We start from the raw sequence: 9,215 nt of genomic DNA, 5'->3' as shown, positions 1-9,215 counted from the left end.
TAGCAGACTGGTTCCTTTTAGCTGTGTCTGAGTGAACAGACAGATTGAAAGACCGTAAGAAATAATCATCCCTGATTGTCATTAGTTTGATCACCTCTGTTTTGCTTTCATATGTCTCCCTGTGCTTGCAAACAACAGATAAGGAGCCTAATAGAAAAGTGCATATAGTACGTGCTAATGTTATTCACTTAGGACTATTCGCGCTTCTTTCCAGGTGAGAACATAATGTGTATTTGAATAATTTTCATTTTAGTTCCCTAGACAAAGCTGTTCATGGGGGAAAAATAATCTGTAGCTCATTAAATAAGTCCATATTTCATGTCTAAAAATTGCTTTTAAATTAAAAATCTATAATTAATTCTACATGTTTCTACTTTTGGAAAATTTATGCTGACATACCTACAAAATTTAAGACAAAATTATCTTTAGATAGTATGTATTTTCTATAATCCCTTTAGAATTATATGAATGATGTGAATATTTATTATATGTAAGCTAAGATAGCTTACAAATGTTATTGATATGGTGCTCTGAAATGATTGAATTTTTCAGAAAAAAAAAAAAAAGGAAAGTCAGTCAAAAATTTCCTGTTAAGTTTTTTGTTAGATTAGGAAGTAATTAAATGCTATTGTTAGTCCAGTTATAATGGTGTTGATACTCCAGGTCATGTGCAGTTAAGCTAAATGTACACATGCTTTGTGCTCACTCCTTCATTACCTCTCTGACTCCTCAGGCCATTGGCATCTGGCAGGGGAGTTCAGGGAGTATGGTGAGTATTTACTATCCTAAGGCCATTGTTAGAAGGGCTTGATGCTGATGGTTATAGGGTCTGTTTGAGGTCACTTTTATGTATTTGCTGGCCTATGCCAGCAAATCTTGGTCTTCATCCATCTTCTTCATCTTGGTCTTCTACATCTCGGTCTTCATCCATTCACTTTACATTCAAATTTATTTTATTTGGTATGTTTTGTGGATGTTGATTATTAGCATTATTATTATTATTTTTTGGCTAGTTAAGCAAAGGCTAAAGCAAGCTAAAGCTAAAATAGAGTTAGATGAATGCTATTATTAACTAAAATACGTCTCTAGACAGACTGAGAAAAGTCCAGCTAAAGCCTTGCACATCTTGAAGTGTATATTACTGCCAAGCCTGTAGGCCATTTCAAGTAGTGGCAAGACCATATTTGCTGGACAAAGAGGCTTTGAATGGTCAAATAATATATATATCATACATTTATATATGTATATATATAAAATTCTCTCTCCCCCCACACTGAGAATTCTACAGTACCACAAGAGGCACACAGATTAGTCTGTTTATAAAGGAAGCAACTCGTGAAATGGTGCTTCTCAGACAGTGGATGACAAAGAGCGTGTTTACCTAATTGAGAAATGTTTTTGAAAAGGGATCTCATGCTTACTGGACCAAAATCTGCATCTGGATTTACAAAATTATTTGTCTGAAAATGCAGATTTAATGAAATAATAAAAGTTATATACTCATATACTATCTTAATCTGCAGATTCTAAAGGCATTACAATAATGTAAATTTTATGCTTATATATATATATATTTTGTGCAGAAATGAAGATAATAAATGGGAAGTTTGTATAGATTTCTCAAAGAAATTAATCTTGTTGGCAAGGTACAATACCTGGGCACGCACTGTGGTTGATCTCTGTTGCTATTTTACTTAATGATAATCTGAAGTTTGAGAAAATGCCAAGCATTCTGGAGGCGATGACCATTTGCTAAGAAAAACTGGGATGTATGATATTTCTTCCTTTTTCGTCTGTCAGACTAACAGATCAATTTGCATGAAAGTATAAGTACATTTCTGTATTGCTCCATATTACTGATCAAAGATGCTAGAGAATTTGTTTTGATTATTTCAGCATTTCTGCACCTGCTTTAGTATGAGATGCTGTGTGCAATCAACAAAGTATACATTTATCTATGATCTCTAATTTTCATTTAATTATCTACCAGCCCATTTTGAATAGCAAAAAGGAAGCTTTTTCTATGCTTGAAAAGAATTGATTTATTCTTTCAATTAAATATAATTATTTCAAGCCCACTGTGATTTTGCATGCATGCATGCATGTGTGTGTGTGTGTGTCTGGTAAAAACAAACAGATCTCAACATGTTGCATCTTGGCAGTTTGAAATATTATTTTTTTCAAACTACAAGAACATTTTATTTTAGTAACTGAAATAACACTAATAAGTTCAGAGTGTGCAGTTTTTCTTGCATAAATGGTAGTAGAACATTAAAAAAGGTCAGTTCAGTGAGAATGTATTAAAAGCTTTTATATATATATATTAGAAACAAATAAAATAATGAATGCAATAAATGTCTGTGCCTACAGATGAGCCTTATAATACTGGATCCATAAATATTTTTGAAAACATTATGGAACACATTTCAACCACTTACTTAAATTTGTTTAAGATATTTCTTATATATTTTTTGTTGTTGATGTTCACTTTGTTTTATGCTCCTCTATTTCCACAGAAAAAGAATTGTGACACAAATATAGAATTTCCTATAGCACAAATGTGTCAAAAGCAAATAATGACATGTTCTATTTTGTTATATTTAATATAGAAGCCATTGATTCATAATAATATAAGCTTTACTTCCAACCTTCCAGTAGATTCCCAAATGTTTCATTGGAGACCAGTATAAAGGGGGAAGGAGAAGTTACTGGAGCCAACATTTTCTTCTTTTTCTTTTTCTTTTCTTTTCTTTTCTTTTCTTTTCTTTTCTTTTCTTTTCTTTTCTTTTTCTTTTCTTTTTCTTTCCTTTCCTTTCCTTTCCTTTCCTTTCCTTTCCTTTCCTTTCCTTTCCTTTCCTTTCCTTTCCTTTCCTTTCCTTTCCTTTCCTTTCCTTTCCTTTCCTTTCCTTTCCTTTCCTTTCCTTTCCTTTCCTTTCCTTTCCTTTCCTTTCCTTTCCTTTCCTTTCCTTTCCTTTCCTTTCCTTTCCTTTCCTTTCCTTTCCTTTCCTTTCCTTTCCTTTCCTTTCCTTTCCTTTCCTTTCCTTTCCTTTCCTTTCCTTTCCTTTCCTTTCCTTTCCTTTCCTTTCCTTTCCTTTCCTTTCCTTTCCTTTCCTTTCCTTTCCTTTCCTTTCCTTTCCTTTCCTTTCCTTTCCTTTCCTTTCCTTTCCTTTCCTTTCCTTTCCTTTCCTTTCCTTTCCTTTCCTTTCCTTTCCTTTCCTTTCCTTTCCTTTCCTTTCCTTTCCTTTCCTTTCCTTTCCTTTCCTTTCCTTTCCTTTCCTTTCCTTTTCCTTTCCTTTCCTTTCCTTTCCTTTCCTTTCCTTTCCTTTCCTTTCCTTTCCTTTCCTTTCCTTTCCTTTCCTTTCCTTTCCTTTCCTTTCTTTCCTTTCCTTTCCTTTCCTTTCCTTTCCTTTCCTTTCCTTTCCTTTCCTTTCCTTTCCTTTCCTTTCCTCCTTTCCTTTCCTTTCCTTTCCTTTCCTTTCCTTTCCTTTCCTTTCCTTTCCTTTCCTTTCCTTTCCTTTCCTTTCCTTTCCTTTCCTTTCCTTTCCTTTCCTTTCCTTTCCTTTCCTTTCCTTTCCTTTCCTTTCCTTTCCTTTCCTTTCCTTTCCTTTCCTTTCCTTTCCTTTCCTTTCCTTTCCTTTCCTTTCCTTTCCTTTCCTTTCCTTTCCTTCCTTTCCTTTCCTTTCCTTTCCTTTCCTTTCCTTTCCTTTCCTTTCCTTTCCTTTCCTTTCCTTTCCTTTCCTTTCCTTTCCCTTTCCTTTCCCTTTCCTTTCCTTTCTTTCCTTTCCTTTCCTTTCCTTTCCTTTCCCTTTCCTTTCCCTTTCCTTCCTTCCTTCCTTCCTTCCTTCCCTTCCCTTCCTTCCTTCCTTCCTTCCCTTCCCTTCCTTCCTTCCTTCCTTCCTTCCCTTCCTTCCCTTCCTTCCCTTCCCTTCCTTCCCTTCCCTTCCCTTCCCCTTCCCCTTCCCTTCCCCTTCCCCCCTTCCCCTTCCCTTCCCCTTCCCCTTCCCTTCCCCCTTCCCCTTCCCCTTCCCCTTCCCCTTCCCCTTCCCCTTCCCCTTCCCCTTCCCCTTCCCCTTCCCCTTCCCCTTCCCCTTCCCCTTCCCCTTCCCCTTCCCCTTCCTTCCCCTTCCCCTTCCCCTTCCCCTTCCCCTTCCCCTTCCTTCCCCTTCCCCTTCCCCTTCCCCTTCCCCTTCCCCCTTCCCTTCCCCCTTCCCCTTCCCCTTCCCCCTTCCCCTTCCCCTTCCCCTTCCCCTTCCCCTTCCCCTTCCCCTTCCCCCTTCCCCTTCCCCTTCCCCTTCCCCTTCCCCTCCCCTCCCCTTCCCTGCCTTGCCTTGCCTTGCCTTGCCTTGCCTTGCCTTGCCTTCTTTCCCTTTCCCTTTCCCTTTCCCTTTCCCTTTCCCTTTCCCTTTCCCTTTCCCTTTTTTTCTTTTTTTTTTTTCTTTCCCTTTCCCTTTCCCTTTCCCTTTCCCTTTCCTTTCCCTTTCCCTTTTTTTCTTTTTTTCTTTCCCTTTCCTTTCCCTTTCCCTTTCCCTTTCCTTTCCTTTCCCTTTCCCTTTCCCTTTCCCTTTCCCTTTCCCTTTCCTTTCCTTTCCCTTTCCCTTTCCCTTTCCCTTTCCCTTTCCCTTTCCCTTTCCTTTCCCTTTCCCTTTCCTTTCCCTTCTTTTTTTCTTTTTTTTTTTTTTCCTTTTCCTTTTCCTTTTCCTTTTCCTTTTCCTTTTCCTTTTCCTTTTTCCTTTTCCTTTTCCTTTTCCTTTTCCTTTTCCTTTTCCTTTTCCTTTTCCTTTTCCTTTTCCTTTTCCTTTTCCTTTTCCTTTTCCTTTTCCTTTTCCTTTTCCTTTTCCTTTTCCTTTTCCTTTTCCTTTTCCTTTTCCTTCAAACACTAATGACTTTGTACTTGTAGATCATATATTTAGAATAACTCCTGTTATTCTCCGTGATGTAGTTTTCTTGTCCTGGCCTTGCCCCCTATCTATTTAATGCTTTTGATTTCTGAGAGAGAGAGAACAGAGAATGGCATTTCTGTGTCTTGTCTAATCTCCTGTGCTTCAGGGACCTGAGAATGGAAAACTTTAGAGTTTATGTCTGCAATATTTGTCAGAATTTAGATATAAGTAAATAGCTAAACAGTAGCTTAATTCATTTTAATGCCTACTATAATACACAATGCAAGCTGTATTTATTGACATGCACACTATGTAGACCTTCATAGCTGAATGTCATTATTTAACTGAAATAGCTCTAGTGTAATAATAATCTGACTTAGATGACAAGTGAATCTGGTCTAATGTGCTTTAAGTTTAAATTTGAATTTGTAATGCCATTTAGTTTAGAATTTCCAGTGAGGTGTACAACAGTGAAGCTGTTCCTGTGACCCAAAAAACAGCATAATGGGTATGCATAGCATAACAGTTACTGTAACCTATGTCAACATGCAGTTGTGGTGTTGATGTCATACTGTCATTATTGTACCAAGGTCAGGATGTTGAATCTGAAATGAATTGTTTTGATAATTTGATTTCCACATCAGTTTTCTTTTGAGAAAAGAAAAAAAGTGCATTTTCAGTGTAATTCTAGAAAAAGCTGTAGGAAAATGTCATTTTTATAAAGTAAATACAGAACAAATGCTATAGAACCATCCTGATTTTGTCCTATTTAATTTCAAGAACTGCTTATGAAAACTTATACCAATGTTTAAACAGAAATCCGGTTTTCTCTAGACTTACTTTCATAGCCCAGATCTCAGATATTTTCCCAACCGTAGTGAATTCTTGAGAAGAATGTTTATTTTATCCCCTGTGACTCTCTTCATGGCTTCCAAAGTAGATTGGGATGACCAATCCATTCCATTTTGTTTTCTTATTAACATTCTTGGAGATACTGAGTAAAACAGTAAGATAGATTAGATAAGACTGTGCAAACACACTTGGAAGTGATGTTACTATCAGCTGAATATTCTGGGCAGTTTCAAAATAAATTGTAGCGTTTTTTTTTTTTTCCTGTGTCTGTCTTCAAACTTTTTCCTTAAGCTCTTATCCTTTCCATTTTAGCAATGTTGTGAGCACTGAACTTTTTTGAATTACTACACTGAGATTATAGTACTTGATATTTCTACTTGGAATATACATTTGCATTTTTTGTCCATCTCTAATTAAAGGGTAAAAAACAACCTACTCTTTACTAGCAAAACCTGATTATATGTTTGCATGGAAGACGAGTGGAAAATATGATCAAAATAAGTGCAATCCTTTTATTTTTGAAAAATATTGTGAGAAGCATCCCTCATCTGTAGAAAACTGATACGTCTCCTCCTTACTTGGTTTAGAAAATAGGATGATTATTATTATTATTATTTTTTCTATAAGAAATACTGTAGTATGTTATATATTTCTATCAACAAGCTGGCACCATTGTAAAGAGAAAAGGAACGGGATCTACTGAAGTTTCACAGTTGATAAGGAATACCAAATTCAGTAGCGGAGGAAGGGGTTAAAGTATTAAATCCGCTTCCTTGCTATGCTGTCTGAAAAGATACTGCTGCTTCTGTGTGGTCTCCTGTTTTAAAGAGGTTCATCAGAAGATGAGTTAGGGAATCCTGTAAATGACTCATTTTCTTTCTAGAATTAGTACAGCAAAAGGAAGTGAGAAGACACCAGAAAAAGTTTTACATTGTTTTTTGATGACCCAAGGGATTGGGACTGTGAGCCCCTCATTTGTGAGTAATAATGTTAAATCTGAATCATCTTAAGATATTTTTGTTTTATTTATTTAGAAAATGAAGAAAAACCAGTAAGTTTCAAAGTTTTATTTTCTCTTTTTTCTTTTGGTACATATATCAGCTAAAAAGGCAAAGGAATAATTGTAATATCTATCACTATCTAGAAATTTTCTTCAGAAATACTATCTAACTTTTGTTTAAACAAGTATCCTACTGATGGAAAATCTGCAGACTCTTGAAGATATGGCAGTATGGTTTTCTTCTAGTTTGACTCCAAATAGATTTTGTTTTCAAATGGAAATAAATCTTTCCATGTCTTTACTAATTACAGGATTTCTAACTGTAACATTCCATTTCCCGTCAAGGTATCTGAACACTAAGTATCACCTTCACTCAAATCTGTCATAGTCGAGATCAACAGGTAGAGTTCCCTTAATGTGTAACGGTGGCACTGCAGTAGTTTGTTCATCAGACTAATTCATCTGATTTCTTCATAATGTTTAATGAAGTGACAGAATATGTTTTTTACTACCATGTCAACAGGTGATTAGCAGGTTGTAATGCAGTCATCCCTTTATTCAATTAAACTCCATGCTTGTTTCTTGTTAGTTTAAAAATAATTATCTTCAAAACAATCTACTTAAAAATAAATCTACTGTACAGCCAAAGAAACATCTAGCTAAGCAAACAATAGCATTTATTAATTTTAACTTCTCTTTCTTGAGGCTACCTGATAAACTTTAGAACATATTTTATTTGGCTGATATTTGAAAGTACTGCTTCCTTTGTGGAGTTATAGTTTATTGTTACTGATATGTTTTCCTTTCTGTTTGTTAAGTGCATTAACAGAGACATCCCTCCCATGCCTTTTACCATTTTTTTAATGTGATTTATACTAAGTTGTCATTCATAAAGAATATACATATGCCCATTCTAATGTTTTGCTGGTTATGAACAATACAGTAAAGGAAATGAGACATGATGAGCTGTTTGAGTTAATTCTGGTTTCAAGGCTAAGCAGAAAATACTAGTAAGTGTTAAAAGTTTGTTCCATTTTTTAAAAATAGATTATCTTGATTGCTTTATTCTTCCATGAGACCAGGAGATATGAGTATAATCATTGCAAATACTGGCTAAATATTTAATGTTAATACATAATATGAGGCACCAAAATATCGTGCGCAGGTGGCCAAGAAGGCAGATGGCATCCTGGCCTTCATCAGAAGTAGTGTTGCCAACAGGACTAGGGAAGTGTTCATCCCTTTGTACGTAGCACTGATGAGACCACACCTCAAATATTGTTTTCAGTTTTGGGTCACTCACTAGAAGGATATTGAGTTGCTTGAGTGTGTTTGCAGAGAAAACAAGTAAGCTAGTGAAGGTTCTAGAAAGCAAGATATATGACAAGTAGCTGAGGGAGTTGGCATTGTTTAGTTTGGAGAAGAGGAGGCTGAGGGGAGACCTTATCACTTCCTACAACTGTCTGAAATGTGTTGTACTCATTCAAGTGTACTTTGTCACTTTTTTCAGGTGACAATTAATAGGACATGAGGAAATGTTCTCAGGTTGCACCAGGGGAGGTTTAGAATGAATATTAGGAAGAATTTCTACATAGAGAATTTCTACATAGATGGTGATCAAGCATTGGAACAAGCTGCCCAGGCAAGTGGTGGAGTTACAATCTCTGGAAGTATTCAAGAGATGTGCGAATGTGGCACTAAAAGACATGGTTAATGATGGGACTTGGAAGTTCAAATTAATGTTTGGACATCTTTTCTTGAACATCTTTTCCAGCCATTCTGTGATTCTATTTTTTACTGCAGTGAAATAATATCTTCATAATTTTTGGTTTATTTTTTTTTCTCTGTAATTAGTTGATTTTAGCACTTTATTATTTCATGAAAATTAGTGAGAAGAAAACATTTTCCCTTGTATCAGACACTGAGTTCTCTGTTCAACATATGCTTGCCTATATTTCCACCTCAAAACAGAGTGGAAAGAGGCTCATTGGACTTCCATTTCATGAATGAAAATCTAATGACATGACCAACACCACCACAAGATTAAGCATGATGAATTTTCTTCTGAACTAAAAAGAATTTTCCCTGTAATATGAACATAAATGTGAATATGTTATTGATTTCTAAAGTAAATAAAAAAAATAAATATTGTGACTTGGTCAAAAATATGTAGTTCCACCCATGAACTTTCATCTCTTTCCTGGACAGTTTTAAACGTTTAAGGGATCTTGTGTTGAACCAGGTTTTGTTAGCTATGCTTGATATTACATGTATGCTCCACTCTTCTCATACTCTTCTAATGTTTGCTAGTATTGTGTAAAAAACTGGTACTGGTAATTAATGAAACTGAACTGGTAAAAAAACTGAAATGGTAAAACTGAACTGGTAATTAATCATGACCATCAAAGAAAAAAAATGATGTAGATGACGTGTAGTGTTCTTTAAAGATGAAGATACAGAAAGCCTCACACTCAGGGAGATAA

Source organism: Anser cygnoides, chromosome Z, assembly GCF_040182565.1.
Source record: "Anser cygnoides isolate HZ-2024a breed goose chromosome Z, Taihu_goose_T2T_genome, whole genome shotgun sequence".
Classification (NCBI taxonomy): Eukaryota; Metazoa; Chordata; class Aves; order Anseriformes; family Anatidae; genus Anser; species Anser cygnoides.
The sequence above is the reverse complement of the archived record's forward strand: the minus strand, read 5'-3'. Positions refer to the sequence as shown.